This window comes from Polypterus senegalus, chromosome 17 (genome assembly GCF_016835505.1).
Source record: "Polypterus senegalus isolate Bchr_013 chromosome 17, ASM1683550v1, whole genome shotgun sequence".
NCBI lineage: Eukaryota > Metazoa > Chordata > Cladistia > Polypteriformes > Polypteridae > Polypterus > Polypterus senegalus.
The window spans coordinates 351356-361152 of NC_053170.1; the positions used below are offsets into that span (position 1 = coordinate 351356).

Genomic DNA, 9797 nt, shown 5'->3' on the forward strand with positions numbered 1-9797 from the left:
ATACAGATTATTTAAATGAAGTTCAAGTTTTATCTGTATGATATAATAAACATATTTCACTGCATTTCCTCTTAAAATGATCTTGTCATCATATGTAAATACGCACTTTATAAAGTGGCGCAGGTTGTGTGATATTCTAACTGTATCCCAAGTTTCCAGTCAGGTGATTGCACTTATAAGTCCTCACAGATCTACGAGGAGCACCAGATGGCTGACTGAGTGCGTTTAGAGCTCTTGGGATGAAACTCTTTGTGAACCGCGAGGTCCGTACAGGAAAGGCTCTGAAGTGTTTGCTGTATGGTGGCAGTTCAATTAGAGTGTGCGCATGGCTGAGGCAGCGTGTGCTTGATGCTGTATCCCGATAATTCTCTTTCCAATCAGCTGCTGCTGTGATTCCCGCTCAGATACAGTGATATAAATACTCCGAGTGGTGCAGTGAGACTAATATGGAGAAAGATGATCCGCTGTGGGATCCGAGGTGCAGTGAGAGTAATGATGCTAAAGCAGTTCTGGTATTTAGAGGAGTTTGGCCATTCTGTGCCCGTTATATTGTGACTGGTTAATTACAATCAGATCATTACTCTAATAAATAATACGCGGTTCATTTCAGTGTATTTATAAAGCCGCGTCAGAGATGTGGATCTGAAAAACAAAGATAAGCCGCACAGGAACAGCAGCACTGCTCTGACGCTGGGTGCCGCCAGTCTCCAAAACCAAGCAGAGAACTTGAGTACGCCAGGGTATGAGCTACGGTGGAGAAGTGCGCGGCTTTATGCCACATTTAGGTTTTACACGTCGTGATTTGAGTGTGGACGCGGGAGTACATAACGTTTAGACATGAGGCCCCCGGTCCTTAGGAGAGTTTAAGTTAAGTGCAAACAGCATCAGACATCCAAAGGTATGCGGACACGGCGGACGTTTTGTAGAGCCTCCAAGTGCAATGCCAACATCTGTGGGCACCTCTTCTGACTGGTGCCCGCTGCACAAATGATACAGATAGATGCCCAGCGTTGTTTGTGTGATCTCTAACTTGGCATCTGCACAGTCACAGACCTGGAGGACAAGCAAAGTGTAACCATTTCTTACATTTACAGCTGACAAGCATCTCATTTAACTCGGACGATCAAACTCCAAACTAATGCTGCATTTCTAGTCTTTCAGAACACAACACACACGGGCAAAGCTAAACTATGACGTCAGTTAAAACAATGTAAATACACGTAGAGGCGTAACTTACACGTAATGTACAGAGAGCCGGCCGACGTCCACTCGCCATGGATTGTTTGACGAGAGTCTCCGTGTCGTCATTGAGGTGGACGCGGCCTGTTTAAGGTTTCTGTCTTCACTCTGAAACAAGCAAACCAAGAAGATGCCCAATAAAACGACGTTAGTCACTGCTGAATTAGTCAAATTAAAACTGAACTTAAAGTACTGAAGTCAATGAAGTCGTGACCTTAGCTGATAACACCCAGGGCTGTACTTGGCAGAGATATCTGTGAGCATGTTGTCCTAATGACTGATCCTCATATAATGAGATATTCTCACATACGATACACGATTTCGATTTCCTTTGTGTGTATTAAGCTGCTGTAATGCAAAGGTCAATAAAAGATCTACGAATCACAATGGGAATACTGGGAAATATAAAGTCCTAAAAACATACAAACACATAGGGAGGCCTGCAAATCTGTTTCACTTTTACAAAAGGACATGCGGTGTTTTATATCTCTCTCCTCCTAATTCATTCCAAGAACTGCAAAAGCTTACTGCTTGACTCAAACAAACACAGAAAAACTGAAAGGCTTACTGAAGCTGCCGGTGCCAGGATGGCGTGGATCTTCTGTCTCGCAGATCCTCCTTTGGCACTGAAACCTTCATCAGGCTATCGGTGTGGCTGTCCAGTGAATGTGGACATCAGTGGACCTGTCGTTATACGCATGAACTCCTGGTGGGATGAAGGAGAGGAGAACAGAAAGAAGAAGACGTACAACATTGAATACAATAAGTAGGGAGATTTAGAGAGAGAGAGAGTGAAAGGCGCTATATAATAGATAGATAGATAGAGTGAAAGGCGCTATATAATAGACAGATAGAGTGAAAGGCACTATATAATAGATAGATAGATAGATAGAGTGAAAGGCACCATATAATAGATAGACAGATAAAGTGAAAGGCGCCATATAATAGATAGATAAATAGAGAGATACTTTATTAATCCCAAGGGCGTCCCCATTTCAAACTAATGGTTCTTGAAGTTCCTTCAGCTACGGATGACGAGGCCCTTTCTTCACTTTCTTCTCCACGACTTCCAGATTCGCTCGACTGAGCAGAGTGTTCATCGACACCCGCCTTATCATCTTCAGAGTGCGGATTGCGTTTCTGATTTTCGTGCGAGTTGAACGTGTCCCATGTGTTTGAGTTTCATTTCGCCTGAGATGTTGATTTCCGTGGATGAAGGATTCCTTGTCAGTTCCTCACATGCACATGTCTGTCGTTCACGGACTCCGTGCTGTCGCCGCCTTCCTACGTGTCTGATTTGTGCGACTCAAAGGGTTCCTCCAGCTTGTGAATGTACAACGACAATCTGCACACTCAGGGCTACCGGTATTTACGTCCACAGTGGATCTGTTTTAGGAGCTCACAGCTGGTAGACAATGAAACGTCACACACTCTGCATGGCCACATTTATATATCTGTAACCAAAAAAACAGAAACGAATTAGTCGTGTGCTGATTAACAAGTCACGTCTTCAAGCTAAAAAAGTAAACGTTTTTCAAGAAATGCAAATCTGATTTATGGCGTACCTTTTACAAACTTTACAAGACTTTGAACTAAGCAGCGGGCGCGTTTTGTTTCTGTTTTTGCTTTTACTGATTGATTCTTCTGAGCCTCACTGCTGCTGTTCATCTGATGAAATCTAATTTCTTGGTTTTTAAATCAAAGTTTTGTAGCCTGCATACTCACAAAACCTAAGAGGTTACCCGGGTATTCACGGGTCTGGAAAAAAACCTTCATGAGAATGAGGCGCCGGTAAAAGACAAAAGGTTCAAACTGGGCACAAAGCACACTGAACTTGTCATTTTGTCAGCTGGAAGTGTTCTGGCTTATGAAGTGACAAAGACAGTGGTGAGCTTCACAGATCGTCATCTTCATTCAAAGTGGCTGCAGCAGCTCAGGCTTTTGAAACACAATACAGTACTGCATCACGGACTGGCAGTCCAATCAAACTGGCATGGAAAACGTCTGTGCCGCCCTGAGTCTAGCTAACATTTACACACTACGGACATTTCGTTTTCCCAACTACAGTTACCATATTTATTGATTTGTTTGTTTGTTTGTTTGTTTGTTTTAATTGACTTATTTATTTTTGGCATAGTTGCCTGTTGCCTAATTTTGCTGCTTTTAATCGTAAGCCAGTGATGCTCAGGTAATATTCTACAATAAATGAGAAAGGTTTCTAAAATATGCACACTAGGATATCATGCTGGTAGTCATGAACAGCCCAGTTGTCCTCAGCATTCTGTCTGCGTGTTCAAATGTGATGAAAATGTCCAAAAAGAACACAACATTTACATTTAAAACCTCAAGTAAAGTTAGCAGCACCACAAACATTAAAATAACGACGTAGCCAACGTCTTAAGCTGACAAATCTCCTCAGCGCTGCCACTGCTGCCCGCCACGTTCTTACCAGCACAAACTAAACACGCATTGCCAGCCCCTACGTCTGTGACGATTACTTTGAGTCATGCCAGGCCGTATGTAACGGGACATTTTCAAAGCGCGGTAACCAACGACGGTTTTAATGTTCCTTAAAATCTGAAATGGCCGGGCTAACCGTCGGGAGCGTTGCTCCGGTGTACCGTGAAGCAGTCGCCGCCTCAGCCCTGCTTGCAGTCTGCACAGTTAATCAGCAGCTCTAGTCAGGGTGTGCTGAACTGAAGGGGCATCTCTTCTACTAGCAGGCAGACCACCCCACAGTTTAGGGGGTCCTGTAATTAAAACCTCCCACTGTTATTTTATCAATCCTTGGAATCATTTGTCCTCCTTGTGCTGCATTATTGGTTCCGACAAAAAGAAGCTCCGCTTTCAGTGCGCGCGACTACATAACATAGCTGATGATACCGTCGAAAAAAATCCGTTGTCTGTCTTTAATTACAATCTCTTTTTAATTTCGAATACGTGGAGTGTCAGCTAATGAAAAAGAGGACTTCCTAAAAGTGGCGCATTGTTTCTTAGAACCGAGTGCAAGTCGAATAGCTAAAGACAAAGACAAGACAAAACTGGATCAATATAATGCTATAAGCCAGCCATCTGTCTATCATGCAACCCGCTCCGTCCTACCTACAGGGTCACGGGGGTCTGCTGGAGCCAATCCCAGCCAGCACAGGGCGCCAGGCTGGAAACAGGGTGCCAGCCCACCGCAGACATTGACGAGCGGCAGATTAAATACGAGAAGTGCGAGAAGGTGTAAGTTACCGGTCCGGTCACAACTTGGGGACAGTGCAGGCAGCGAGGTGACCTTTACGTCAGCTCCTCTTTCAAATGAGTCCGTGTCCAGAAATGTTCATGTAGTCCAATCTCATACATTCTCGTGAATTAAGCCGACTTGTTTCACTGCTACACATACTTCAAATATTGACATTCCTTTGAACTGATTCAACTCAATTCATTTTACAATTACGAGGTTTAGACGGATTTGAAGTCATCTGAATACATAAATGTCGAAAATATTAGCGTTTACATAAAATACGTAATAGGAAACTACGCCATGGTTCATTTTTTTGAGTGCACACTCTCACACACTCACACTCTCGCCAGACGTGGTAACCTAACCCGCCGATGCTGGACCCGGCTGGCACTGGGCTGTTGTCCCACCTTTCACAAGCATGCCAGCTGGTGTTTGGCTGTGCCCTCTGATGGGCAGGCCTCAGTGTGTGAACACTTTGATTTCTCTTTTGTTTTATTCTCTTTAAGACACGACCTTCCAACGTCCTCGTCCAAGTCCAGGGAGGGCCGCACTTCTCGGGTGGTCCCAGGCTGTCAGAAGGGGAGGACGTGCAGGTAGGCATTAAAGAGAAGGCTGGAAGGGTCTTCAGGGGACTTTATTGCAGCCTCACCATTTACATTGTCCACAGTCAATTATGGCAAACACAAAACCAAGACGAGGCGTCTAGTCCTTCATTCCATTCATTTCTCTTCATCCCAGAGTTCCTTCTACAGAAGGCTGCTGTTACGAGCCTAGGAGTGAGACCACCAGAGGGCATCAGGTACGATTCTGGCTTTGGATCGGCCCACAGCGCTGGAGAAGTGTGGTGGCTGGCACTGTGCCCAGGTGATCAGTGTGAGGGGCAGGCGGCCAGGACTGTGTGGAGCTATGGAGCCGTGAAAAGGGGCACCACAAAGGTCTTTTAAAGGGCCAACCGCTGGAAGTCCATTCCTCCGTGTCCTGCACAAAATGAAATCAACAATAAAAGGCTTCATTCTGGGATCCAACAGAACCATTTTATGTGGTGAAGTAACACTCCGCTAAGCTGCAGGCGGTCTGAGCGGCCCACGGGACACGTTATAGGGGGCCCGATTGTTGAGCTTGGCACTTCAGAATGGTCTCCTGAGGGGTCCCTTTGAAACGGACGATCAATAGCAGGAGCACTGGCGCCCACTACAGGCGGTTTAGGGACACTTTACACCCGCGAGCTACAAGTTACTGCAGAGTCAACCACAAGAACAAATGTTGCAAAATAATAGTCTGTGTGTTTAAATGTGAACTCGCAAATACATCTGAGATAAAAAAAAAAATCCAACGTCTGTCTGTCTGTCTGTCCGTCCGCTTTTCACGAGAGAGCCGCTTCACGGATTGAGATCGGCTTCAATATTCCGGTTGATTTTGGGACTTCTCATCGCACTCAGTATCGGAGTTCGCGCGCGTCACCGACTCTGAGAGAGAAGCTGCGGCCGAGAGAGTGGGCGGGGCCGCGGGGGAGGGGGCGGGGCTCTCCACACAAACACGCCAGCCTTCGTTCGAGTCGCCACTTGTTGGAAGGCACTTTGCCTCCACTTAACGAGCTGTTATGTCTGTTTGTTCAGCAGATGTGATTATCTTGAGCTTGGGAAGGTGTAGCAGTTGATGTTTGGAGATAAGAGATCAGAGGGCACCTTCTGACTGGCAGAGATATCACGGCCACGTGGAGGACGCTCTCCCGTCAGAGCTGAACACTGGCAGATGCGCTGGCGACGTCTATTGATTTGTAAAGTTTGTCCTGTTTCACTACTACGTGGGCGCAGACGCGGGGGGCACAGCTACTAACTGCACACGTGTTTTTATTTATTCACTCACGAGCTCCTTCTGCTCTGAGGAGATACGTAGCTGAGACGTAACTTAGTGTAGCTGCGTACACGTGACCCCTAAAGTGGGTGCAGGAATGGTGACCTGGTGGCGCAGGGGTAGCCCTTCTGTGTCACAGCATGGAGGGCGCAAGTTGTACCTATGTCGGTGTCCTCCGGGTGCTCACAGCCCAAAGACACGCAGGTTACTTGAATCAGGGAGGCTTAACACTGGCGGCTGATATGTGTGCGCGCATATGTACCCGTGTGTGTGTGTGTGTGCGCGTGCGCGTGCTCACCCCGTAATGGCACCTTGTCCGGGGATCGTTTCCGCCCTTCAGCCTATTGTTTGATGGAATTGAGTGCAACTTTCATGCAATCCTGCTCTGGAAAAACAGGTTTGGAGGGCGAAGTGATGGGTGGGAGGAAACGGATCGACTTTCACAACACCAAAGAGCCGCCACACTCGACTGCTATTACAACAAGGTAATTAAAGGGGCAGGACCCCTGGAGACAACAACAAAGGAGATGGCGAGAAGGCCATTAAGAACAATGCGGCACCTGCTCGCTCCAGGGCCCACCAACATGGAGGACGTCCAGTCAGTGAACAGCTGGGGTCTGTTTAATTATTCTGGTGTGTCTGTCTACCTATCTATCTATTATATACAGTAGTGCCTTTCTATCTATCTATCTATTTATTATATAGTGCCTTTCTATCTATCTATCTATTATATAGTGCCTTTCTATCTATCTATTTATCATTATATAGTGCATATCTAACATTATATAGTGCCATTCACTATCTATCTATTATATAGTGCCTTTCACCCTATCATTATATAGTGCCATTCACTATCTATCTATTATATAGTGCCTTTCACCCTATCTATCTATCTATCTATCTATCTATCTATCTATCTAATGATGGGGTGAAAGGCACTATATAATGTTAGATATGTAGATAGATAGATAGGGTGAAAGGCACTATATGATAGACAGATAGGGTGAAAGGCACTATATAATGATAGATAGATAGGGTGAAAGGCACTATATAATGTTAGATATGTAGATAGATAGGGTGAAAGGCATTATATAATGATAGATAGATAGAGTGAAAGGCACTATATAATAGATAGATATATAGTGCATTTCACCCTATCTATCTATCTATCTACATATCTAACATTATATAGTGCCTTTCACCCTATCATTATATAGTGCCTTTCACCCTATCTATCTATCTATCATTATATAGTGCCTTTCACTCTATCATTATATAGTGCCTTTCACCCTATCTATCTATCTATCTATTATATAGTGCCTTTCACCCTATCTGTCTATCTATCTATTATATGGTGCCTTTCACCCTATCTATCTATCTATCTATCTATCATTATATAGTGCCTTTCACTCTATCTTATTTATTAAATGAGCTTCTGTAAAAAGCCAAATGCCCCAAACCCCCCCGTTGACAAATAAACTTGTGTCTGAAAGCAACAGCTTTGGCTGAGGTGCCAGCCGTTTACAGGGCACAAGCACAGCTCTTGGATTAACACTGAGGGCGCCATTGAACTCCAATGTCACAAAGCAGAGCGATGCATGTTCATAAGGAGGGGACAGAGGCAGCAGTGGTGGGTGACGAGAGAGTAGACGTTTGTTTCTGTAAAATGCAAATGTGAAAGGCCAGCCGGCTGCTGCTATGCAGGTGAGGACACTTTTGACAAGATTTGGCCACCGGGCCCGATTACCTGCTGTCCCCCGAGTGCTCCTCGGTCACTTGCTCCGCTTCTTTGTGTCGTGTTTACAATTCCTGTCACCCTCCTGTCATTTGTTGGCCTCTGTCCTCCTGCCCCACAATCCTTTGCTCCGTCTCGTCGCTCTTTTCTTTTGATATTCCAGGAGAGGTCCTCTGGTGATGATGGCCTGTTGTCACTGCCGTCTGCTCCAATGTCACTTGTCACCGGTCAGACGGCTAATGCTCGTGTTCATGGCATCCCGTGGAAGGTCCAGAGGAGCTGGTCTGTCAGAAGATGCCATGTCATCCATGACCCTCCACATACTTGGACTGGACTGGCACCATGACATGTACCCTCACCTTGTTTTGGAGTTGGTCTGTCTCTTAACTGTGCACTACTGCGCCTTGACACTTCACTCTACTTTATTTCACTTCATTGTCCTTATTTATTGATTTGTTTATTATGTTCCATTGTATTGTCATCTCTCTATCTAGGACTTCCTGTTCACCTCACTGATATTCTCCTAACTTTGCAGTTTTTGATAAGCGGATCAGGATGCATTTCACTGCGTGTTGTCCTGTGTAACTATCTTGAATCTTGAAATCAATGTCGCTGTCACTCGTCACCTCTGTCACTCTCACATTTGACAAATTAGTCGCTCAGACCGGTGCCTCGCCAAACACGACTGTGGCTTCTCACACGGATTTGCTTTCATCTTTAATGCCCTCGGTTTTCAGCCCACTGAACGTGCCACACGTCTCGCCATTCGCTTCGCCTACCAAGTCCTCAACGAGTCGTCACCTGTCCACAAGTCACGTGTTCCTCATTCATCACCTGAGAGTGGCTGTCAGAATTCGCCGTTTTCTGTTAACAGGGAAAAAGAGAAAAAACCAAAAGAGGAAAGTACAAAAAGAGAAGCAGGTGCCCAAAGTGCCACCCTGAGGGACGGGATTCGAGAACAAGGAGTGCCAGGTCTTCTCACATGTGGAACTTGAACATCTCGTCTTATTTTAATTGTGCCTTTTCACTACGTTGTCATCTTCTGTCCTTCACACGGTCTGAGCTGGATTTGGATCCCACTACTGACACCACTGTGCGACCCTGAGCCCTGCCTGGGCACACTAAAGAAACGGAACCCACTGACTCTCAGCGTGCCAGTCGCCATCAGGCAAATCTCTCCCTGACCCCAAAGAGGACGTCACCCTTCACAGCAGGCAGAGCCCACCTCAAGCAGGGGCTCGAGGAACAGGTGACAGACACAATCTGACTGGTGCCAGGACAACGCCACCCTCAGGAGTGCCCCCGTCAAGTGTGGTGGTGGAGGGACGATGGTAGGTGGACAGTAAAGGGTGGCACCCCCTCCAGCTACTTTTGCTCTCAAGTAGTCGAGGATGGACCACTCAAGTGCATTAGGGGGTCAGCTCAAAGTCAAAAGGGCGAGATGGTGCAGAGGAGACATGCTGGGTATACTGGGACAAGGAGGCTGAGGATGGAGCTGCCATCATCTTTTAAAGCTGCTGCACTAAACCCCAACACTGCAATAACCTGCGGCGCCAACCCGACTATCTTCAGTAATTTGCCCTTCATTTCCAGCTTCACCCCCAGTTATCCCATAATAATTTGTATGAAGAGTTCCAGTTTGGTTTTGCCCCCCCATTAAAGTTACCAATGACCTCCTTGTGGCCGCTGACTCTGCTTTAATTACCGTTCTCATCTCCTTGACCCGAGGGCGGCCTTTGA

The 9797-nt window shown here is 46.0% G+C and overlaps 1 long non-coding RNA gene across 1 annotated transcript; it reads right to left on the minus strand.

The window, feature by feature from the left end:
* Positions 1 to 704: 704 nt before the first annotated feature.
* LOC120518028 lies at positions 705 to 2051 on the minus strand. The gene is made up of 3 exons (XR_005631162.1): positions 1808 to 2051; positions 1238 to 1347; positions 705 to 1053 (listed from the first exon to the last, which is right to left on the minus strand). It is a non-coding gene; the product is annotated as an uncharacterized LOC120518028 (long non-coding RNA).
* Between the last annotated feature and the right edge of the window lie 7746 nt (positions 2052 to 9797).